The following is a 26,645-nucleotide window of genomic DNA, read 5'->3' as shown; positions in this document are numbered from 1 at the left end:
AAACACAGTGAGGTGGTCATGGAAAAGGACTATCCAACCTATTCAGACAGATTGTCATTATCCAAGTAATAGGGTTTGACATAATATAGACGATAGAAAAAAAATATACATTAAAAACATTAGTACCTCTAAACCCAGGATGGTTTCCACAAACACAGGTACAGCTTCTCTCCACAGATTCAAGAGGCAAGTGTGGCCAGCACATATGTTTTGTTTTGAAAATGCATTGGGCAGCACTGCTGCTTTAGAAACTTGGAAAGAAGAAATCCACAAGAAGTTCTGCATGGACCCAACTCATGCACAGAAAGAACAATGCTTGAGCATCAAATCATATCAAACCTATAAAGTTACTATGGTCTTGTCTGCACCAAACTTCCCAGAAACATTTATTTAAAGTGAATCATGCAAAGATACTCTGGTTCTGCATGGGGCCAGCTTGTGTCCTCCATGCTAACTAACTTGGGCTCTGAGCATCATGAAAAGGTGATAATTTGGTCTTGAAACAACCTTAGATATACTTTCACGTAGTGCCATGCACCCAGAAACCTGATGAACTCAGCTGGCTGTCACAGTCTTTGTCAGACTTGAGGTGACTGAAAGTGGAATTCATCTCACTTAATGTTAGATGTCTATGCTACAGACATCTATGTCTTGATTAGTCACCCTTTATCTCCCTTTGTAGTAAATGGAAAGAAACAAGCATGATTCACCTCACCCTAAAACAGACATCTCAAATTTGGATGAACCATACCTCTACAGTGTCAGTTTTGCTCAGGCAGGGAGGGGAAATGATGGAAACACAGAGCTGCTGTCAGGAAACAGACTAGAGCTTGAGAGCTACAGATTGGCAGCACCTCATGAGAGGGGTCACTGTCAGACATACAGGTAAACAGAGACAAAAAGCATATAAACTACTTATTTATCATCATGCAGCAACTGATTCAGAAAGCCAGGAACCAGATCATTGCCTCTCAGTCAGGAATAAAGACAGTCTCTGGTCTTGGTTTCAGCATTCATGGTAAAACTAGGGGGCTTAATCAAAGAACTGTATGCATTTGCTTTCTCTCCAAGACAATTCACTGTGTGCTACATATCTACAACATCACTTCATTAACTGAGCTAAATGAGATGCAGATGACTTTATAGGCTTTAGTGATCAACCTTAGCCCTACTTCTTATTTGTTTTGTTTGTTTTTCTTTTCTTTTCTTTTCTTTTCTTTTCTTTTCTTTTCTTTTCTTTTCTTTTCTTTTCTTTTTAGTGATTTACCAAAAACAGTGAAGCCCAGTGTTACCAGTGTCCTATAGCTCCATTGACCCAGGCAAGTTACTTAATCTCTCCATGCACAGATTTTACAATCTCAAAAAATGAGATAACAATTCTCTACTACTTTTTGCACAGCAATATGACAATAAAAGTTTTAGAAGAGAAAGGTGCTATCTAATACTATACTGCAGCTGGTCCTTCTCCCTAGATAGTGACAAGGATTAGTTTTGTCCCATCCATGAGAAAACTTTTATGTAATTATATCTGGATGTTTACAAACTTCATGTTTTCGGGCAGCGCTTGCTTCTGACCTCTGTAGTGTCTGCAAGAAGCTTGGAGAATTCTGTGGTCTAAAATAAAGAAAACCAATGTGTAATGAAAAAGCATCTAAATGTGGCATTCTTGTAAAGCTTGAAACATGAGCAGTTAGTCAGGGATACATAATGCAATGCCCTCATTTTCTCAAACTGGAGCTCTTTTAAGCTTGAATCCCCTGCCTTTGCTGTTGACATTCAAATTGACTTTTTGCATTTCATAATGGTAGTTCCTGTCTTGCTTTCCACTTTATCTGCCAAACCTACTGCTGGGTCTTTCTGAGATGCACAAGAGTCAAGGATAAAGCTGACTGAAAAATGCATCGCTTATTTCAGTCATTTTACTAAAGTACACTCTAGTACGAGCAAAGCAAGACAGCAAATTATTAGAATTGGACTGCTGTCATCAATTGCTTTCTCATCAGTGGCTCAATTTTCTGACAAGCCCCAGTTCTTCTTAGATTACTGCCATAATAATAATAATAATAATAATAATAATAATAATGCAGTCCAGTAAGCACTCAGATAAAAACAAGGCAACCTCCCAGTTGTTTGGACAGGAAAGTGCCATGTTATTGTCAGAGAAGGCTGTAATCTACAAGCAACCTACAGAAGTGCCCCCAACCCACTGCTCCCAAGCTACAGCACTGCCAGGGGCTCTTGTCTGCATGTTCTTCAGTATCCTTGTGTCTGCAGGATTGGTATGATTTATCTGCTTTCAAAATTCATTCCTGTCTGTTGGAGAAAGAATTAGACACTAGAAAGGAACTTACATGAAATGCAAGTCATGGGGGAGGAAAGGCTGCACTTTCACTCCCTGAGCTCCAGTCCTGAAGGTACAACTTTATACTTTATGGCTTCTAGCAACTTTTATTGTTATGAAGAAACACCTGTTGGCATTCCAGACCCTGGATTTGTGCATCTGCTAGCCTGCCCTACAACAGGAGTTCTTCAGACACAAAACATTCCCTCTTGTACAGTTGGAAAGTGTCTAGCCTGCATAGCTCTGCAACAAATAAGTAGGTAGATTTGGGAACAGAAACCACACATATTTTGTTTTTACAGATGAACCAGGGCAAATTGTATTGTCAACACCACCAGTCTGTATCCTGATAATCCCATTGACCTCAGCAGAGTGTAACTGAGAAGAAAATTCAGCCGCAGTGCATATCCCTTATGGCTTACCATAGTACATAATTATTGCTGTTTGTTATTTCTGTTGCAGTAGAACCCACGGGATCAAATAAAGATCTGGATCCCCATTGTGCTAGGTGCAATGCAAACATATAAGCAGTCATGGTGCCTGCACTAAAGAGCTTACAGCCCTGTCTCTTAGGAGAACATTTCTTAGTCTAATAGACTTCTTTATTAAGAACTGTTTGTTGCAGGAAGCACGGCCGAAAGCACGACAGACACCAGTAGAGTCAGATCATGCTCCATTTTATTGCCCGAATAGCCTAACTTTTATAATGAACTTAACAGGGGTGGACAGTGTTTCACACAAGATTATTGGTCAAAAGCACTCAGACAAACAACTACAAGAAAACAACCCCACCTGCAAGAAAACAACCCCCTTGTGATTAGCAGCTAAGATGGACAGTACTACCACAGGGGTTTACTGAGTCTCCTAACCTGTTTGAACAAACTTTGGAAAAATTATTACAATATTTTGAGCAGGAGGGAGAAAAGTGGATCCTGATGGATGGCAGAGAGATACTGCCTAAGAGTCGAGCAAAGAAGCTGCTATTTTGGATGCATTTGCAAACCCATTGGGGAACTTGAGCATTGAGAGATCAGTTAAAATTTTACAGGTGCATTGGGATATATGAGATTGCTCTGCAAATTACTCAAGGGTGTCTAATATGTCAGAAGATAAATAAGAGAAGTGTGAGGCAAGCACCTACTGGGGGACGGAGGATCGCATATAGGCCATTCGAAAGAGTACAGGTTGATTTCACCGAGCTACCGAAAATAGGACGATATAAATATTTGTTGGTGATAGTGGATCAACTAACCCATTGGGTAGAGGCCTACCCTGTGGCGAGGGCAACTGCTTCTAAATTTGTGATTGAAAATATAATACCACGCTTTGGGTTGGTAGGGAGTATTGACTCTGACCAGGGGACACATTTCACATCTAAGGTGTTACGGGACTTAACCACAGCCTTAGGCATTAAATGGGAATACCATACTCCATGGCATCCACAAAGTTCAGGACGAGTTGAGAGAATGAATCAAACAATTAAGCAACAATTGGCTAAATTAATGATCAAAACCCAACTGTCTTGGATAAAATGTTTGCCATTGGCATTATTGAATATTAGGACTATGCCCCATAGTGAAACAGGTATCTCACCTTATGAGATGTTATATGGAATGCCATATTCCCAAGGAATGCCATTGGACTGTTCTTTGATAGAGAATTATGAAAGCCAGAAATATGTGATCATGACAGGGAAACAACTACAACAATTAAGGGAAAAGGGACTTTTAGCACAAAACACCTGACTGGGGTTTGCTATTCATAAGATACAACCGGGAGACAAGGTCTTAATAAAAACCTGGAGGGAAGAATTATTGAACCCCTGATGGGAGGGACCAGGGTGAGCGAACGGCTGTGTGGTGTTTAGCCAGCCGGGTTAAACCACAGCAGACTGTTATATTTAGAGTACATAAGTAAGTCAAGAAAGGCTAACTCCTGCAGTGTCCTAGTATTGATAAGGATTGTATCAATAACCAAGTTTCCATAGTATGGAAACAATGACAAATCTGGCCTCAGTTCTTGACAACTTACAGAATCACAGAATCACAGAATTGTCTAGGTTAGAAGAGACCTCAAGATCATCGAGTCCAACCTCTGACCTAACACTTAAAAGACTAGATGTCTTTTAAAGACCATTACTTTATATGTTTTTTAAATTATAGAAGTCCATCGTTCCCATCACCCTGAGTAGTACAAAACACTAACCTTTGATTTGTGTGAAATTAATTCTATGTTTTCCAGTGCATGGCAAATACTATTTATTCACAATTTTTCTACACGGTTTTTCTACACAGACATTGCAAGGTATTTACATTTTGCATAGCTGTGAAAAGGCTGAACTGAATCAGCAGCATGCTGAAAATCCACAAACCTGGCTTAAAAGACTCCTCTCCTCTCCTCTCCTCTCCTCTCCTCTCCTCTCCTCTCCTCTCCTCTCCTCTCCTCTCCTCTCCTCTCCTCTCCTCTCCTCTCCTCTCCTCTCCTCTCCTCTCCTCTCCTCTCCTCTCCTCTCCTCTCCTCTCCTCTCCTCTCCTCTCCTCTCCTCTCCTCTCCTCTCCTCTCCTCTCCTCTCCTCTCCTCTCCTCTCCTCTCTCTGAGGTTCACAAAGACTTAATTAATACAAGATTGAAATGGCTGTGCAGCTGGGAAGCCAACAAACTTTTTGGTGCTCATCTGATTTCCATTCTGTCCTGTCCAGTCTTGTCTTGTCTTCTTCTGGTTCATTATGCAGTCTCAGTCAGAAAACTATGTATTTATCCAAGTTGTTTTCTCACCAGTTCAAACAGAAACAAACAAACAAACAAAAAACAAATAAATAAATCCTGTTAATTTCTGTTTTATAAAAATATACCCATTTCTATGTAACTGTTAAGAACAGAGGAAATCTAAGACCCAAAAAGATTTTTGCTCTTGATGTGGGTATTGATCTTTAAGAGGTTGTTATGCAAACTGGGACCAGAAGCAAGAAATTGTGAATTAGTAACTACAATTTTTTAAATTTTGTCCTTACTGGAATTTTCTAAAATAATATGGAGAGAACTCAACACACTGCAGAAATTTACTTTGGTTCAGGACTAAGGAACATTATAAATAACAGAAGTAAAGTTGTACTTTGTAAAAATAGCGAATGAAAACAAGTGAACATGACTGTTTGGGGCATCCATCTTCCAAGCCAGGATGATTCGCATTGCATTTGTGTAAGTATCTGGATTGAATAGTATCCATTGCTGTGTGATTTTATTTTTTCAAGGTATATAAAGAAAAAAAAGCAAAACCATAGAATGATCCTCTCCTCATTCCTTTTTTCTCTGCCACACCAACATTGACAATTAAGAGTCAACATTGAGAATTATACTAGCTTGGGCATCATCAAAAATTGTGTGGTTGGTAATTTGAATAGTTTGTCCTTCGTTATATAGTGCAAGCTAAAGAAAAGTACTGGACTCACAGAACATTATCTGGGATGTGATTCAAGAACAAGAAAACTCTGTTTTACTTATGAAAAGAAAAAAAAGTGCGACTTTGTAAAGATTATTTCTGTCTTCAGACTTCTCTTTCAGGCAGTGTTTCTGGGGCTGAAGTTCAGATATTATTGTAAATATTAAAAAAAGCATTATTCTGGATACTCACAACTGTAAAGTGACAGAGGTGTTGTGTTGTAAAACCCAGTGTAAAAAACAAAGCATCATTACTGCTCAAAAAAACTCATTTTATACCAAAAGATAGATGCTAGGAGGCACAACATGCCTGTGTTTTGTGCTACATTCTTTACATTCTCTATATGATCCATCAGCCTTTTTTACTGGCAAAATGGGGGTACTATGTGGGGACATACATGGTCCAGCATCCCCTTTTGGAGCAACCTGTCTATAACTGGTTTGAGTCCTCTTCTCCCCTCCAATGGGATAGGATATTGCCTAATCCTTATTGGCTGTTGCAGATCCACTATTTCTACTACCAAGGGTTCCATATCTAATTTTCCTGAATCTCCCTCTTAATATCATACCTGTGGGTCTATTTCTCCCTCATCTTCTTGGGTTAGGGTATATCGCTGAATTTTTAATTCTCCCCCCTGGCTCTTGATTTCCAACCCTAATCTTACTATTAAGTCCCTTCCTAATAGATTCTGCTCAGCTTCAGGCACCAGCAATAGGTCATTGAGACACAGTTTCTTTTCTGATTCTATTTCTACATTTTCCAATATAGGAACCTTAAAGGGCTCACCTTTTGCTCCTACTACCATGATAATCCTCTTTCCTTCCTTAACCCCTTTTGGTAATTTTCTAATAGTTTATTTCTCCGCTCCAGTATCTACGGATTACCAACCCCAGACAGCAGGGTGTCGTCTCAATCACCCTTGTTTCCTCTAAACTCTTTACATTCCTGATGGCCTGGTTGTTAAGAGTCTAATGTTATCTCAACCATGGGGCTTTCCGACCTCCATCGCCACATTCCCAAATCTCCCCCTTCTTTATTAATATCAACCATTTTTCTGACACGAATTACCACTCCATATATAACAAGCCTGAGACATTGTAATGAAGGACACTCTTCCCCAAAGTTTTCTTGTAGTAAGGGCCAGTGCAGTATCCATACACATGCTGTTTAAAGCTGAGGCAGAAGGAAGATAAGAAAGCTGGGCAATTTAATTGGCTGTACACAGGGACTAAGAATCTTATTTGACTGGAAAATGTCTGACTGACCTTGAACCTGAAACAACTTATCAGGGAATCTGTTGCTTCAATTTCTCTGTGTCAGCTTGTTAGAAATGGCTCAGTCTTCAAAATAGGATTAAATAAAAAAAATAGGATTTATTAAAAGAATAGAGGTAAGCAAACAGCGCTGGGTGCACCGGGAGTCTCCACTCCACCAGGACGCACCCCAGCCACATCAAGTAGCTGATTTTTATACTCCTCGACTAATACATATTCATTACTACTTCTAAAAAAAACAGGGTTATTATAATTAGTTTCCGGAATCCAAACCCTCCTACTGGAGCATGCGCATCAGTCTCCGGTGGTCCCTCTGGGGGTCTCTAGGGGTTTTTCATGCTGAAAGACCCCTAGAGATTTCATGCTGAATTTTTTTTTTCTTCTTAATCTCTTGGCCACCTGGCCAGATATCAGAGGCTTGCATAGTATCCCATAACAGTCACTAGTTGTTATCAGTTGTTCTGAAACAGACCAAGCTCTTCTGAAACCCCCAGACATCAAAGACTTCATACAAACACAAATAGCTTTCTTATTGACACTTCACCAGTAATTAAAACATTCCTCACCAGCCATTCACAGGGACAGTCACGCCTATAGCAGTGTTAAGTTAATCTCCAAGAAGACAAAAAAAAAGGCTGTAACTGTTAGAAATAGAAGTTCAGAATAACAAAAGCAAACAGGTTCATAAATTTGAGGAGTATTTTCTGAAGACTTGATAAATCGACTAGAATGAGGGGGAGACTGGGACACACTGCATCTGTGGTTCAAGAATTAAATTGCTAGTGCAGGACCCAGAGGCAGACAGGACTGTTCTTTATTGACACGAATTGTTAAAACAGTCCTCACAATCCCTTATCTTCTTTTTAATATCCTCAATTCGTGTCTCTTCTGTTGTTAATAACTGGATTTCATCAGTCCGTTCTTGGAGGGTCCAATTGTTAAAACATTCCTCACAAGCTCCTCGGCTACTAGCACGCTCTTTATCCCTTTCAGATTTTATCTTCAAAAGAAACAGGCTGATGGAAATGTGGTAGTGCTGGACCAGGACAAGGAGGACTGCATCTTTGGATAGGATGAGAGGGTATTTACAAAGATTTTTGCATTTCCTTTAATACAGAAACTAGTGATATCTACTGTATCAAAGGATATTCCAGATCAGAAAGGAAGTTAAAATTTCTCAGAATAAATGTTTTGGCAAAAAAGATTGTCAGGCCTGATGTGTGTGGCTTTACATGAAAATGCAACTAATATGAAGATAAAAAAAAGGACAGTCTTTGTTTCTAAGGACGTATGATTCCCCATGTTATATATGGAGCAGTAATTCATGTCGAGAAAATGGTTGATGTTAATAAAGAAGGGGGAGATTTGGGAATGTGGCCATGGGGGTTGGAAAGCCCCGTGGTTGAGATAACATTAGACTCTTAACGACCAGGCCATCAGGAATATAAAAGAGTTTAGAGGGAACAAAGAAGGGTGATTCAGGAGACTCCATGCAGTCTCCGGTTTCTTGTTCTCCAGATGGTTCTCTTGTTCTCCAGCCATTAAGGCATGGATGTTTCTGGGTGTTTGCTGTTGTTGTTACCAATTAAAAGTTGTTTTGAAAAGAACTGCTGTGGAGAGAAGGGTATAAGAGGGGAGCCTGCCCTCAAGATAAAGAAAAAGGCAACACGATGAAGTTACATCAATAAAGAAGCAGGAAAAAGAAGTGAAGAGGAACAGGCTGGCAGAATGGAGACCAGGACGGGAACAGGCATTCTGATTGCCTCATGAAGATAGGTTCGGCCAAACTCAGCAAAATGCTCAGAGAAACTCGTACAGAAAGTCACTGGAAACAGGCGCACTGGAGCTGGAGAGAAGCTCGATCTGAGAGAAGCGGACCCGTGCACACAACTGCCTCTCGCTGGTAAGCAGTTGCACATTATGGTGAATCATACGTCCTTAGGAACAAAGACTGTCCTGGTAACCTTACAGCTTATTCTCCTTATTAACAATCGGACAGATTATGAGACTGAAATATGGGACCCAACTGAGGTCAAGGTGTGGGACTCTGCAACTAAAAACGACAAGGTTGCAGTGGGATTGCTTGGCACCTGGCAAGCAGTCTCTGAGGTCTTAAAGAGCCATGTGGAGCCACAATCACAAACATGTGGCTTGCCAGACAGTGAGGGAGCTGCGGGCTCCTTTACTGATCCGACTGCTATGCCATGGGCCCCTCTGCTGCTACAGTCATCGAAGGCTTTTGCTGTTACGCCCCCTGTTGACCTGGACGTGCCTTTTGACGCAGGCCTATTGGTCTTGAAAAGGAGATGGATATGTTTTTCTTCGATCCGGGAAGAATGGGATACATAAGGCCTGAAGACCGAGTTGCTTGACAACTTAAAGTGAGACATATTGTTCAAAAGGAATGGAAAATGGAGACTTGTTTGTAATCAAGAAAAGGAATGGAAAATGACGACTGTTAAGTCATGGAACTTAAAGGATCGTTTGTTACCTTTTCTGATCATACATATGTATAGGTGTACTCGAGTTTAGTAAGTCATGGAACTTAGAGGATTGTTTGTTACCTTTCCTGATTTTATGTATGTATAGGCATACTTGTGTTTAGTATGTAAAGCAATGTTCTGTATATTTAGAATGTTTGATGTTCGTGTGTGCATGTTGGTGGAGCGTAGACTCCCCGCACACCCAGCACTGTTTACTTGCCTTTTATAGCTTTTAGAAATATTTGTTTTATAAATATTACAAAATTCAGATTGAGTTGAGACCTCATTTATAACACCCATAATGCGCAACTGCTTACCAGCGAGAAGCAGTTGTGTGCGCGGGTCCGCTTCTCTCAGCCTGAGCTTGCAGGGGAAGCAGGCGATCAATGTGCCCAGTCAGCATGGGTTTATAAAAGGCAGGTCATGCCTGACGAACCTGATCTCCTTCTATGACAAAGTGACGCGCTGGGTGGATGAGGGAAAGGCTGTGGATGTGGTCTACCTTGACTTCAGCAAGGCTTTTGACACCGTCTCCCACAGCATTCTCCTCAAGAAACTGGCTGCTCTTGGCTTGGACTGGCGCACGCTTCGTTGGGTTAGAAACTGGCTGGATAGCCGGGCCCAAAGAGTCATGGTGAATGGAGCCAAGTCCAGTTGGAGGCCAGTCACTAGTGGCGTCCCCCAGGGCTCGGTGCTGGGGCCGGTCCTCTTTATTATCTTCATCGATGATCTGGACGAGGGCATCGAGTGCACCCTCAGTAAGTTCGCAGATGACACCAAGTTAGGTGCGTGTGTCGATCTGCTTGAGGGTAGGAAAGCTCTGCAGGAGGATCTGGATAGGCTGCACCGATGGGCTGAGGTCAACTGCATGAAGTTCAACAAGGCCAAGTACCGGGTCCTGCACCTGGGGCGCAATAACCCCAAGCAGAGCTACAGGCTGGGAGAGGAATGGTTGGAGACCTGCCAGGCAGAGAAGGACCTGGGAGTGATGGTGGATAGTCAGCTGAATATGAGCCAGCAGTGTGCTCAGGTGGCCAAGAAGGCCAACGGCATCCTGGCTTGTATCAGGAACAGTGTGACCAGCAGGGCTAGGGAGGTGATCGTCCCCCTGTACTCAGCTCTGGTGAGGCCGCACCTCGAGTACTGTGTTCAGTTTTGGGCCCCTCGCTACAAGAAGGACATGGAGGTGCTTGAGCGGGTGCAGAGAAGGGCGACGAAGCTGGTGAGGGGGCCTGGAGAACAAGTCCTACGAGGAGCAGCTGAGGGAGCTGGGCTTGTTCAGCCTGGAGAAGAGGAGGCTCAGGGGCGACCTTATCGCTCTCTATGGGTACCTCAAGGGAGGCTGTAGCGAGGTGGGGGTTGGCCTGTTCTCCCACGTGCCTGGTGACAGGACGAGGGGGAATGGGCTTAAGTTGAGCCAGGGGAGTTTTAGGTTAGATGTTAGGAAGAACTTCTTCACTGAAAGGGTTGTGAGGCACTGGAACAGGCTGCCCAGGGAAGTGGTGGAGTCACCATCCCTGGAAGTCTTCAAAAGACGTTTAGATGTAGAGCTTAGGGAAATGGTTTAGTGGGGACTGTTAGCGTTAGGTCAGAGGTTGGACTCGATGATCTTGAGGTCTCTTCCAACCTAGAAAATTCTGTGATTCTGTGATTATTCCAGCATGGCTGAGTGGCACTACAGTTGTGCTGTAGTGCCACAACAGCACAAGTTGTGCTGTAGTGCCACATGGCCCTGGGCCATGTCGTGAAGTTTCCTTGCAGAACTCCTCAAAAGCACAATCGCACTCTCTGTTGTTCCCTTTCCTTGTCTTTTAATACCAGAGAAATGGCTCATTGTCACCTCACAGGCTTCCTTCACTGTTATTGCAACCTAAATATCACGTCTTCCATTTACTGAATGTCTGTTTCAGACTACCTCTTTGAGCACCTCTCTCCAGAGACATTAGATGATGTTTTTTTTCTACTGTTCCAGACTGAACCTCATTTCACATTTTCCTGCTCATATTTCTAAAGTCTCCAGGTTCCTTTGTGTAATTTCTTCATCTTTTCTGTAATTTGCACACAGAAATCTCAGCAGACTCATAACTCATGAAGTTATGTCATCAATAAAGAAGCAGGAAAGAGGAATGAAAAGGAACAGGCTAGCGGAACGGAGACCAGGACAGGAACAGGCACATTGATCGCCTCATGAAGATAGGTTCAGCCAGACTCAGCAAACCTCTCAGAGAAGCTCATAGAGAAAGTCGCTGGAAATAGGTGCACCGGAGCTGGAGAGAAGCTCAGGCTGAGAGAAGCGGACCCGCGCACACAACTGCTTCTCGCTGGTAAGCAGTTGCGCATTATGGGTGTTATAAATGAGGTCTCAACTCAATCTGAATTTTGTAATATTTATAAAACAAATATTTCTAAAAGCTATAAAAGGCAAGTAAACAGTGCTGGGTGTGCGGGGAGTCTACGCTCCACCAACATGCACACACGAACATCAAACATTCTAAATATACAGAACATTGCTTTACATACTAAACACAAGTATGCCTATACATACATAAAATCAGGAAAGGTAACAAACAATCCTCTAAGTTCCATGACTTACTAAACTCGAGTACACCTATACATATGTATGATCAGAAAAGGTAACAAACGATCCTTTAAGTTCCATGACTTAACAGTCGTCATTTTCCATTCCTTTTCTTGATTACAAACAAGTCTCCATTTTCCATTCCTTTTGAACAATATGTCTCACTTTAAGTTGTCAAGCAACTCGGTCTTCAGGCCTTATGTATCCCATTCTTCCCGGATCGAAGAAAAACATATCCATCTCCTTTTCAAGACCAATAGGCCTGCGTCAAAAGGCACGTCCAGGTCAACAGGGGGCGTAACAGCAAAAGCCTTCGATGACTGTAGCAGCAGAGGGGCCCATGGCATAGCAGTCGGATCAGTAAAGGAGCCCGCAGCTCCCTCACTGTCTGGCAAGCCACATGTTTGTGATTGTGGCTCCACATGGCTCTTTAAGACCTCAGAGACTGCTTGCCAGGTGCCGAGCAATCCCACTGCAACCTTGTCGTTTTTAGTTGCAGAGTCCCACACCTTGACCTCAGTTGGGTCCCATATTTCAGTCTCATAATCTGTCCGATTGTTAATAAGGAGAATAAGCTGTAAGGTTACCAGGACAGTCTTTGTTCCTAAGGACGTATGATTCACCATAATGTGCAACTGCTTACCAGCGAGAGGCAGTTGTGTGCACGGGTCCGCTTCTCTCAGATCGAGCTTCTCTCCAGCTCCAGTGCGCCTGTTTCCAGTGACTTTCTGTACGAGTTTCTCTGAGCATTTTGCTGAGTTTGGCCGAACCTATCTTCATGAGGCAATCAGAATGCCTGTTCCCGTCCTGGTCTCCATTCTGCCAGCCTGTTCCTCTTCACTTCTTTTTCCTGCTTCTTTATTGATGTAACTTCATCGTGTTGCCTTTTTCTTTATCTTGAGGGCAGGCTCCCCTCTTATACCCTTCTCTCCACAGCAGTTCTTTTCAAAACAACTTTTAATTGGTAACAACAACAGCAAACACCCAGAAACATCCATGCCTTAATGGCTGGAGAACAAGAGAACCATCTGGAGAACAAGAAACCGGAGACTGCATGGAGTCTCCTGAATCACCCTTCTTTGTTCCCTCTAAACTCTTTTATATTCCTGATGGCCTGGTCGTTAAGAGTCTAATGTTATCTCAACCACGGGGCTTTCCAACCCCCATGGCCACATTCCCAAATCTCCCCCTTCTTTATTAACATCAACCATTTTCTCGACATGAATTACTGCTCCATATATAACATGGGGAATCATACGTCCTTAGAAACAAAGACTGTCCTTTTTTTTATCTTCATATTAGTTGCATTTTCATGTAAAGCCACACACATCAGGCCTGACAATCTTTTTTGCCAAAACATTTATTCTGAGAAATTTTAACTTCCTTTCTGATCTGGAATATCCTTTGATACAGTAGATATCACTAGTTTCTGTATTAAAGGAAATGCAAAAATCTTTGTAAATACCCTCTCATCCTATCCAAAGATGCAGTCCTCCTTGTCCTGGTCCAGCACTACCACATTTCCATCAGCCTGTTTCTTTTGAAGATAAAATCTGAAAGGGATAAAGAGCGTGCTAGTAGCCGAGGAGCTTGTGAGGAATGTTTTAACAATTGGACCCTCCAAGAACGGACTGATGAAATCCAGTTATTAACAACAGAAGAGACACGAATTGAGGATATTAAAAAGAAGATAAGGGATTGTGAGGACTGTTTTAACAATTCGTGTCAATAAAGAACAGTCCTGTCTGCCTCTGGGTCCTGCACTAGCAATTTAATTCTTGAACCACAGATGCAGTGTGTCCCAGTCTCCCCCTCATTCTAGTCGATTTATCAAGTCTTCAGAAAATACTCCTCAAATTTATGAACCTGTTTGCTTTTGTTATTCTGAACTTCTATTTCTAACAGTTACAGCCTTTTTTTTTGTCTTCTTGGAGATTAACTTAACACTGCTATAGGCGTGACTGTCCCTGTGAATGGCTGGTGAGGAATGTTTTAATTACTGGTGAAGTGTCAATAAGAAAGCTATTTGTGTTTGTATGAAGTCTTTGATGTCTGGGGGTTTCAGAAGAGCTTGGTCTGTTTCAGAACAACTGATAACAACTAGTGACTGTTATGGGATACTATGCAAGCCTCTGATATCTGGCCAGGTGGCCAAGAGATTAAGAAGAAAAAAAAAATTCAGCATGAAATCTCTAGGGGTCTTTCAGCATGAAAAACCCCTAGAGACCCCCAGAGGGACCACCGGAGACTGATGCGCATGCTCCAGTAGGAGGGTTTGGATTCCGGAAACTAATTATAATAACCCTGTTTTTTTTAGAAGTAGTAATGAATATGTATTAGTCGAGGAGTATAAAAATCAGCTACTTGATGTGGCTGGGGTGCGTCCTGGTGGAGTGGAGACTCCCGGTGCACCCAGCGCTGTTTGCTTACCTCTATTCTTTTAATAAATCCTATTTTTTTTATTTAATCCTATTTTGAAGACTGAGCCATTTCTAACAAGCTGACACAGAGAAATTGAAGCAACAGATTCCCTGATAAGTTGTTTCAGGTTCAAGGTCAGTCAGACATTTTCCAGTCAAATAAGATTCTTAGTCCCTGTGTACAGCCAATTAAATTGCCCAGCTTTCTTATCTTCCTTCTGCCTCAGCTTTAAACAGCATGTGTATGGATACTGCACTGGCCCTTACTACAAGAAAACTTTGGGGAAGAGTGTCCTTCATTACAATGTCTCAGGCTTGTTATATATGGAGTGGTAATTCGTGTCAGAAAAATGGTTGATATTAATAAAGAAGGGGGAGATTTGGGAATGTGGCGATGGAGGTCGGAAAGCCCCATGGTTGAGATAACATTAGACTCTTAACAACCAGGCCATCAGGAATGTAAAGAGTTTAGAGGAAACAAAGAAGGGTGATTGAGACGACACCCTGCTGTCTGGGGTTGGTAATCCGTAGATACTGGAGCGGAGAAATAAACTATTAGAAAATTACCAAAAGGGGTTAAGGAAGGAAAGAGGATTATCATGGTAGTAGGAGCAAAAGGTGAGCCCTTTAAGGTTCCTATATTGGAAAATGTAGAAATAGAATCAGAAAAGAAACTGTGTCTCAATGACCTATTGCTGGTGCCTGAAGCTGAGCAGAATCTATTAGGAAGGGACTTAATAGTAAGATTAGGGTTGGAAATCAAGAGCCAGGGGGGAGAATTAAAAATTCAGCGATATACCCTAACCCAAGAAGATGAGGGAGAAATAGACCCACAGGTATGATATTAAGAGGGAGATTCAGGAAAATTAGATATGGAACCCTTGGTAGTAGAAATAGTGGATCTGCAACAGCCAATAAGGATTAGGCAATATCCTATCCCATTGGAGGGGAGAAGAGGACTTAAACCAGTTATAGACAGGTTGCTCCAAAAGGGGATGCTGGACCATGTATGTCCCCACATAGTACCCCCATTTTGCCAGTAAAAAAGGCTGATGGATCATATAGAGAATGTAAAGAATGTAGCACAAAACACAGGCATGTTGTGCCTCCTAGCATCTATCTTTTGGTATAAAATGAGTTTTTTTGAGCAGTAATGATGCTTTGTTTTTTACACTGGGTTTTACAACACAACACCTCTGTCACTTTACAGTTGTGAGTATCCAGAATAATGCTTTTTTTAATATTTACAATAATATCTGAACTTCAGCCCCAGAAACACTGCCTGAAAGAGAAGTCTGAAGACAGAAATAATCTTTACAAAGTCGCACTTTTTTTTCTTTTCATAAGTAAAACAGAGTTTTCTTGTTCTTGAATCACATCCCAGATAATGTTCTGTGAGTCCAGTACTTTTCTTTAGCTTGCACTATATAACGAAGGACAAACTATTCAAATTACCAACCACACAATTTTTGATGATGCCCAAGCTAGTATAATTCTCAATGTTGACTCTTAATTGTCAATGTTGGTGTGGCAGAGAAAAAAGGAATGAGGAGAGGATCATTCTATGGTTTTGCTTTTTTTTCTTTATATACCTTGAAAAAATAAAATCACACAGCAATGGATACTATTCAATCCAGATACTTACACAAATGCAATGCGAATCATCCTGGCTTGGAAGATGGATGCCCCAAACAGTCATGTTCACTTGTTTTCATTCGCTATTTTTACAAAGTACAACTTTACTTCTGTTATTTATAATGTTCCTTAGTCCTGAACCAAAGTAAATTTCTGCAGTGTGTTGAGTTCTCTCCATATTATTTTAGAAAATTCCAGTAAGGACAAAATTTAAAAAATTGTAGTTACTAATTCACAATTTCTTGCTTCTGGTCCCAGTTTGCATAACAACCTCTTAAAGATCAATACCCACATCAAGAGCAAAAATCTTTTTGGGTCTTAGATTTCCTCTGTTCTTAACAGTTACATAGAAATGGGTATATTTTTATAAAACAGAAATTAACAGGATTTATTTATTTGTTTTTTGTTTGTTTGTTTGTTTCTGTTTGAACTGGTGAGAAAACAACTTGGATAAATACATAGTTTTCTGACTGAGACTGCATAATGAACCAGAAGAAGACAAGACAAGACTGGACAGGACAGAATGGAAATCAGATGAGCACCAAAAAGTTTGTTGGCTTCCCAGCTGCACAGCCATTTCAATCTTGTATTAATTAAGTCTTTGTGAACCTCAGAGAGAGGAGAGGAGAGGAGAGGAGAGGAGAGGAGAGGAGAGGAGAGGAGAGGAGAGGAGAGGAGAGGAGAGGAGAGGAGAGGAGAGGAGAGGAGAGGAGAGGAGAGGAGAGGAGAGGAGAGGAGAGGAGAGGAGAGGAGAGGAGAGGAGAGGAGAGGAGAGGAGAGGAGAGGAGAGGAGAGGAGAGGAGAGGAGAGGAGAGGAGTCTTTTAAGCCAGGTTTGTGGATTTTCAGCATGCTGCTGATTCAGTTCAGCCTTTTCACAGCTATGCAAAATGTAAATACCTTGCAATGTCTGTGTAGAAAAACCGTGTAGAAAAATTGTGAATAAATAGTATTTGCCATGCACTGGAAAACATAGAATTAATTTCACACAAATCAAAGGTTAGTGTTTTGTACTACTCAGGGTGATGGGAACGATGGACTTCTATAATTTAAAAAACATATAAAGTAATGGTCTTTAAAAGACATCTAGTCTTTTAAGTGTTAGGTCAGAGGTTGGACTCGATGATCTTGAGGTCTCTTCTAACCTAGACAATTCTGTGATTCTGTGATTCTGTAAGTTGTCAAGAACTGAGGCCAGATTTGTCATTGTTTCCATACTATGGAAACTTGGTTATTGATACAATCCTTATCAATACTAGGACACTGCAGGAGTTAGCCTTTCTTGACTTACTTATGTACTCTAAATATAACAGTCTGCTGTGGTTTAACCCGGCTGGCTAAACACCACACAGCCGTTCGCTCACCCTGGTCCCTCCCATCAGGGGTTCAATAATTCTTCCCTCCAGGTTTTTATTAAGACCTTGTCTCCCGGTTGTATCTTATGAATAGCAAACCCCAGTCAGGTGTTTTGTGCTAAAAGTCCCTTTTCCCTTAATTGTTGTAGTTGTTTCCCTGTCATGATCACATATTTCTGGCTTTCATAATTCTCTATCAAAGAACAGTCCAATGGCATTCCTTGGGAATATGGCATTCCATATAACATCTCATAAGGTGAGATACCTGTTTCACTATGGGGCATAGTCCTAATATTCAATAATGCCAATGGCAAACATTTTATCCAAGACAGTTGGGTTTTGATCATTAATTTAGCCAATTGTTGCTTAATTGTTTGATTCATTCTCTCAACTCGTCCTGAACTTTGTGGATGCCATGGAGTATGGTATTCCCATTTAATGCCTAAGGCTGTGGTTAAGTCCCGTAACACCTTAGATGTGAAATGTGTCCCCTGGTCAGAGTCAATACTCCCTACCAACCCAAAGCGTGGTATTATATTTTCAATCACAAATTTAGAAGCAGTTGCCCTCGCCACAGGGTAGGCCTCTACCCAATGGGTTAGTTGATCCACTATCACCAACAAATATTTATATCGTCCTATTTTCGGTAGCTCGGTGAAATCAACCTGTACTCTTTCGAATGGCCTATATGCGATCCTCCGTCCCCCAGTAGGTGCTTGCCTCACACTTCTCTTATTTATCTTCTGACATATTAGACACCCTTGAGTAATTTGCAGAGCAATCTCATATATCCCAATGCACCTGTAAAATTTTAACTGATCTCTCAATGCTCAAGTTCCCCAATGGGTTTGCAAATGCATCCAAAATAGCAGCTTCTTTGCTCGACTCTTAGGCAGTATCTCTCTGCCATCCATCAGGATCCACTTTTCTCCCTCCTGCTCAAAATATTGTAATAATTTTTCCAAAGTTTGTTCAAACAGGTTAGGAGACTCAGTAAACCCCTGTGGTAGTACTGTCCATCTTAGCTGCTAATCACAAGGGGGTTGTTTTCTTGCAGGTGGGGTTGTTTTCTTGTAGTTGTTTGTCTGAGTGCTTTTGACCAATAATCTTGTGTGAAACACTGTCCACCCCTGTTAAGTTCATTATAAAAGTTAGGCTATTCGGGCAATAAAATGGAGCATGATCTGACTCTACTGGTGTCTGTCGTGCTTTCGGCCGTGCTTCCTGCAACAAACAGTTCTTAATAAAGAAGTCTATTAGACTAAGAAATGTTCTCCTAAGAGACAGGGCTGTAAGCTCTTTAGTGCAGGCACCATGACTGCTTATATGTTTGCATTGCACCTAGCACAATGGGGATCCAGATCTTTATTTGATCCCGTGGGTTCTACTGCAACAGAAATAACAAACAGCAATAATTATGTACTATGGTAAGCCATAAGGGATATGCACTGCGGCTGAATTTTCTTCTCAGTTACACTCTGCTGAGGTCAATGGGATTATCAGGATACAGACTGGTGGTGTTGACAATACAATTTGCCCTGGTTCATCTGTAAAAACAAAATATGTGTGGTTTCTGTTCCCAAATCTACCTACTTATTTGTTGCAGAGCTATGCAGGCTAGACACTTTCCAACTGTACAAGAGGGAATGTTTTGTGTCTGAAGAACTCCTGTTGTAGGGCAGGCTAGCAGATGCACAAATCCAGGGTCTGGAATGCCAACAGGTGTTTCTTCATAACAATAAAAGTTGCTAGAAGCCATAAAGTATAAAGTTGTACCTTCAGGACTGGAGCTCAGGGAGTGAAAGTGCAGCCTTTCCTCCCCCATGACTTGCATTTCATGTAAGTTCCTTTCTAGTGTCTAATTCTTTCTCCAACAGACAGGAATGAATTTTGAAAGCAGATAAATCATACCAATCCTGCAGACACAAGGATACTGAAGAACATGCAGACAAGAGCCCCTGGCAGTGCTGTAGCTTGGGAGCAGTGGGTTGGGGGCACTTCTGTAGGTTGCTTGTAGATTACAGCCTTCTCTGACAATAACATGGCACTTTCCTGTCCAAACAACTGGGAGGTTGCCTTGTTTTTATCTGAGTGCTTACTGGACTGCATTATTATTATTATTATTATTATTATTATTATTATGGCAGTAATCTAAGAAGAACTGGGGCTTGTCAGAAAATTGAGCCACTGATGAGAAAGCAATTGATGACAGCAGTCCAATTCTAATAATTTGCTGTCTTGCTTTGCTCGTACTAGAGTGTACTTTAGTAAAATGACTGAAATAAGCGATGCATTTTTCAGTCAGCTTTATCCTTGACTCTTGTGCATCTCAGAAAGACCCAGCAGTAGGTTTGGCAGATAAAGTGGAAAGCAAGACAGGAACTACCATTATGAAATGCAAAAAGTCAATTTGAATGTCAACAGCAAAGGCAGGGGATTCAAGCTTAAAAGAGCTCCAGTTTGAGAAAATGAGGGCATTGCATTATGTATCCCTGACTAACTGCTCATGTTTCAAGCTTTACAAGAATGCCACATTTAGATGCTTTTTCATTACACATTGGTTTTCTTTATTTTAGACCACAGAATTCTCCAAGCTTCTTGCAGACACTACAGAGGTCAGAAGCAAGCGCTGCCCGAAAACATGAAGTTTGTAAACATCCAGATATAATTACATAAAAGTTTTCTCATGGATGGGACAAAACTAATCCTTGTCACTATCTAGGGAGAAGGACCAGCTGCAGTATAGTATTAGATAGCACCTTTCTCTTCTAAAACTTTTATTGTCATATTGCTGTGCAAAAAGTAGTAGAGAATTGTTATCTCATTTTTTGAGATTGTAAAATCTGTGCATGGAGAGATTAAGTAACTTGCCTGGGTCAATGGAGCTATAGGACACTGGTAACACTGGGCTTCACTGTTTTTGGTAAATCACTAAAAAGAAAAGAAAAGAAAAGAAAAGAAAAGAAAAGAAAAGAAAAGAAAAGAAAAGAAAAGAAAAGAAAAACAAACAAAACAAATAAGAAGTAGGGCTAAGGTTGATCACTAAAGCCTATAAAGTCATCTGCATCTCATTTAGCTCAGTTAATGAAGTGATGTTGTAGATATGTAGCACACAGTGAATTGTCTTGGAGAGAAAGCAAATGCATACAGTTCTTTGATTAAGCCCCCTAGTTTTACCATGAATGCTGAAACCAAGACCAGAGACTGTCTTTATTCCTGACTGAGAGGCAATGATCTGGTTCCTGGCTTTCTGAATCAGTTGCTGCATGATGATAAATAAGTAGTTTATATGCTTTTTGTCTCTGTTTACCTGTATGTCTGACAGTGACCCCTCTCATGAGGTGCTGCCAATCTGTAGCTCTCAAGCTCTAGTCTGTTTCCTGACAGCAGCTCTGTGTTTCCATCATTTCCCCTCCCTGCCTGAGCAAAACTGACACTGTAGAGGTATGGTTCATCCAAATTTGAGATGTCTGTTTTAGGGTGAGGTGAATCATGCTTGTTTCTTTCCATTTACTACAAAGGGAGATAAAGGGTGACTAATCAAGACATAGATGTCTGTAGCATAGACATCTAACATTAAGTGAGATGAATTCCACTTTCAGTCACCTCAAGTCTGACAAAGACTGTGACAGCCAGCTGAGTTCATCAGGTTTCTGGGTGCATGGCACTACGTGAAAGTATATCTAAGGTTGTTTCAAGACCAAATTATCACCTTTTCATGATGCTCAGAGCCCAAGTTAGTTAGCATGGAGGACACAAGCTGGCCCCATGCAGAACCAGAGTATCTTTGCATGATTCACTTTAAATAAATGTTTCTGGGAAGTTTGGTGCAGACAAGACCATAGTAACTTTATAGGTTTGATATGATTTGATGCTCAAGCATTGTTCTTTCTGTGCATGAGTTGGGTCCATGCAGAACTTCTTGTGGATTTCTTCTTTCCAAGTTTCTAAAGCAGCAGTGCTGCCCAATGCATTTTCAAAACAAAACATATGTGCTGGCCACACTTGCCTCTTGAATCTGTGGAGAGAAGCTGTACCTGTGTTTGTGGAAACCATCCTGGGTTTAGAGGTACTAATGTTTTTAATGTATATTTTTTTTTCTATCGTCTATATTATGTCAAACCCTATTACTTGGATAATGACAATCTGTCTGAATAGGTTGGATAGTCCTTTTCCATGACCACCTCACTGTGTTTGACGTAAAGAAAAGCTCAAACCTGCAAAGCTTAATTTTCTTAGATGTTTAGCCACTAAAGGCTTTTGGAGAGATTTGGTCAGCCAGTACATATCTTCTCTCCCAAACAGAGCCAAACAGAGGGCAGTGTTTTCAATAAAAATAATATTTAAATAAAATATTTTATTCCTGTAAAAAGTCTGTCTTGATAAAAAACACATTCTTCACTGAAAGCAACATTTCAAATGAAAATATACACAGAATAGATGTGTTGTGCAGAGTTAAGTCTGAGCACACAGGAAGATAAATTATTGCTTTTGTAGAGTGAGGGAACGAACTGAAAGACCAGCAAGGGAGGCACAATAGTAACCAATGGAATCAATGACTAAGTCAGTTTTATTTCTAGCAATAGAGGTAGAGAGGAAAAAAAGACACATTTAGGAGATATTAAACAGGCAAAAGTGACAGGATTTAGAGTCTGAATATGGAGTTCTTCCTTAAGAACAAACTGGCTTTTGAATTAAACCATCCATTAGCATAGTGTCTTCAAAAGGAAATGAAGCAAAAGCTGCTACATATGCATCTTCCCACTAACAAAATTATAGACCATTACAATCCAGGAAACAGATTGTTCGCTGACAGATCAGTTATGAGGAGGGTTTCCAATAGCACTGACTATGATCAAGGAAAGCATTTAAACATATGCTTAAGTTCATCCATCCATCAAAGAAACAGAAGTAAATAAACCTCAGTGTGATAGTAACTTTGTAGCTCCCAAGTTTTAATGTATTTATTCTTGCCATCTTGCCAGTTAAAAGTTCTATTTATTATCCCTGATTTACAGGAGGGATCTTAAACACATTTAGAGCAAGTTTCTAATTCCCACTGGCTTCAGTTCTTTGGAGGATCTGGGGCTGTAGATTTGCATGGTGCAATGAAGCACAGTACAGAGAGACCTGAATCACTGTCAAGTCTGCTTGCAAGCTGAGCACAGCACCATCCTAACGCCACAGTGTTGCTTCCAGCCCTGCAATAGAACTCCTGCATGGCATTGTCTTTCCGTGGGCACATCATCTCAGAATAATGCTAGCTTGGAGGGTGCTGTGCTCCGTTAAGCAGTGTAGATTTAAATATCTTTGCATAGGTCACCCCTCAATTCCCCAGCATATAGCAGGTCTGAATCCAGCTTTATGACTGGCACTATTATCCTAATGGATACACTATTTTTCTCTAAGAAGCTGTCCTGGTTTTAGCTAGGATAGAGTTGGTTTTCCTCCTAGTAGCTGGTAGGGTGCTATGTTTTGGATTTAGGATGAGAAGAATGTTGATAACACACTGATGTTTTGGTTGTTGCAGAGCAGTGCTTACACCGAGCCAAGGACTTTTCAGCTTCTTGCTCTGTCCTGTTAGCGGCCAGGCTGGGGGTGCAGCAGGAGCTGGGAGGGGACAGACCCAGGACAGCTGACCCAAACTGACCAAAGGGATATTCCATACCATCTAACGACATGCTGGACGATATACAGGGGAGGGTAGCCAGGGTGGAGGGGGCCGGGCTGCTTATCAGTCAGCTCATAGGCTTGGCATTGGTTACTGGGTGGTGAGCAATTGTACTGTGCATCACTTCTTTTGTACATATTATTATTATTATTATTATTATTATTATTATTATTATTATTTTCAGTCCTAATAAACTGTCTCTATCTCAACCCACAGGCTTCAGTTTTCTTGTTTCTCTCCCCCATACAAGACAGGGAGTGGGGAGGGTGAGTGAATGACTGTGGTGTTTAGCTGCCGGCCGGGTTAAACCACAACATAGTCCATGACTGACTTCAGGCTCCATCTGTCATCGCAGTCTTTCAGGGCAGAAGAGACGGTGTGTGTTGTTGGATTGTCACACACTGAAGCCCATTCTCATTCCATCACATTGCTTTGCTTGTCCAATTCTATCAAAATTCATTCATCAGTATCTGCGTGGTTGTTACTGTGATACCATTAATAGGACATGGACATAGAAATTCTAATAGTGATGACATACAGTATTATAGAATAATTAACATGATACAATTCAACTCATGGGCTACTCTCACCCAGTATTAAATCCCCTTGAGGTACACACCCGACCTCTCCGGTCTTTTGCATTACCCACCAAGTGCATCCAGGTCCCTGAGCAAAAGCAATTCCACGAATGGGTTTGCCTTTTCCTGAGGCAGGAGTAGCCCAGACTGTTTTACCCAGCATATTTCTTACATGCACTACAGGAACTTTATCCCCTTCTACAGTACGTAACAGGTTTGATTGGGCAGGTCCAGCTCGGTTGGCAGATCCCCTAGTATTGACTAACCAGGTGGCCTTTGCCAAATGCGTATCCCAATGCTTGAATGTCCCAGCACCCATTGCTTTCAATGTAGTCTTTAACAGTCCATTATATCGTTCAACTTTCCCGGAGGCTGGTGCATGATAGGGGACGTGATACACCCACTCAATACCATGCTCTTTGGCCCAAGTGTCTATAAGGTTGTTTGGGAAATGAGTCCCATTGTCTGACTCTATTCTTTCTGGGGTGCCATGCCGCCATAGGACTTGCTTCTCAAGGCCCAGGATAGTGTTCCAGGCGGTGGCATGGAGCACAGGATATGTTTCCAGCCATCCGGTGGTTGCTTCCACCATTGTAAATACGTGGCACTTGCCATTGCGGGTTTGAGGGAGTGTAATGTAATCAACCTGCCAGGCCTCTCCATATTTATATTTCAGCCATCGTCCTCCATACCAAAGAGGCTTTTGACCGTTTGGCTTGCTTGACTGCAGCACATATTTCACAGTCGTGAATAACCTGTGCTATAGTGTCCATGGTCAGGTCCACCCCTCGATCACAAGCCCATCTGTATGTTGCATCTCTACCTTGATGGTCTGAGGTGTCACAGGGCCATCGGGCTATAAATAATTCACCCTTATGTTATCAGTGCAGGTTCACCTGAGCTACTTCAATCTTAGCAGCCTGATCCACCTGCTGGTTGTTTTGATGTTCTTCGCTAGCCCAATTCTTGGGCACATGAGCATCTACGTGGCGTACCTTTACAGCCAGGTTCTCTACCTGGGCAGCAATATCTTGCCACAATGCAGCAGCCCAGATGGGTTTGCCCCTGTGCTGCCAGTTGCTCTGCTTCCATTGCTGTAACCACCCACACAGGGCATTTGCTACCATCCATGAATCAGTGTAGAGATAGAGAACTGGCCATTTTTCTCGTTCAGCAATATCTAAAGCCAGCTGAATGGCCTTCACTTCTGCAAACTGACTCGATTCACCTTCGCCCTCAGCAGCTTCTGCAACTCATCGTGTAGGACTCCATACAGCAGCCTTCCATCTCCGATGCTTTCCCACAATATGACAGGACCCAGGGCATATTTCTTCTTAATTTCTGGTAACTTGTTGTAAAGTGGGGCTTCTTCAGCACGGACCACCTCCTCCTCTGGTGATATTCCAAAATATTTGCCTTCTGGCCAGTCCATAATCACTTCCAAGATTCCTGGGCGACTGGGGTTTCCTATTTGAGCCCTCTGAGTAAACAGTGCAACCCACTTACTCCGCGTAGCATCAGTTGCATGATGTGTAGAGGGGACCCTTCCTTTGAACATCCAGCCCAGTACCAGCAGTCGGGGTGCCAGGAGCTTCAGTACCGACCACTTCCGAAGCAGACCAAACTCCTTCATATGCTGCCAATATCTCCTTTTCAGTTGGAGTGTAGCGGGCTTCAGATCCTCTGTATCCCCGACTCCAAAACCCCAGGGGCCGACCTTGAGTTTCCCCAGGCTCTTTCTGCCAGAGGCTCCAGGTGGGGCCATTCTCCCCGGCTGCGGTGTAGAGCACATTGTTTACATCTGGTCCTGTTCGGACTGGCCCAAGGGTTACTGCATGAACTATCTCACGTTTAATCTGTTCAAAGGCTTGTTGTTGCTCAGGGCCCCATTGAAGCTCATTCTTCTTACGGGTTCCTTGGTACAGCGGGTTTACAATCAGACTGTAATTTGGAATGTGCATTCCCCAAACCCCCATGACACCTAGGAAAGTTTGTTTCTTTTTAGCTATTTGGTGGAGACATAGCTGTTATTTTGTTGATCAAATCCATTGGGATTTGACGACGTCCATCTTGCCATTTTATTCCTAAAAAATGGATCTCTCGTGCAGGTCCTTTGACTTTATTTTGTTTTATGGCAAAACCAGACTTTAAATGGTTTTGGACTATTTTCTTCCTTTTCTCAAAAACTTCCTAGCTGTGTCACCCCACACAATAATGTCATCGATGTACTGCAGGTGTTCAGGAGCTTCCCCCTGTTCCAGTGCAGACTGGATCAGTCTATGGCTGTGTTTCCTCCCCTGGGGCAGCCGATTCCAGGTGTATTGGACTCCCCTCCAAGTGAAAGCAAACTGTGGCCTGCACTCTGCTGCTAGAGGGATGGAGAAAAATGCATTAGCAATATCATTTGTGGCATACCACTTGGCTGCCTTCGATTCAAGTTCGTACTGGAGTTCCAGCATGTCCGGCACTGCAACACTCAGTGGTGGCGTGACTTCGTTCAGGCCACGATAGTCCACTGTTAGTCTCCACTCGCCATTAGACTTTTGCACTGGCCATATTGGACTATTAAAAGGTGAATGAGTCTTGCTGATCACTCCTTGGCTCTCCAGTTGACGAATTAGCTTATGGATGGGAATCAGGAAGTCTCGGTTGGTGAGATATTGCCACCAGTGTGCAGTTGTGGTAGCGATTATTGCCTGCTGTTCATCAACCCTCAGCAACCCTACAACAGAAGGCTCCTCTAAGAGACCGGGCAAGGTAGACAACTGTTTAATGTCCTCTGTCTCTAAGGCAGCTATGCCAAAAGCTCACCGGAACCCTGTTGGTCCTTGAAATATCCTCTTCTAAGAGGATATTTCCTCTTCTATGCCAAGG

This window comes from Aythya ferina, assembly GCF_964211825.1.
Source record: "Aythya ferina genome assembly, chromosome: W".
Taxonomy (NCBI): Eukaryota; Metazoa; Chordata; class Aves; order Anseriformes; family Anatidae; genus Aythya; species Aythya ferina.
The sequence above is the reverse complement of the archived record's forward strand: the minus strand, read 5'-3'. Positions refer to the sequence as shown.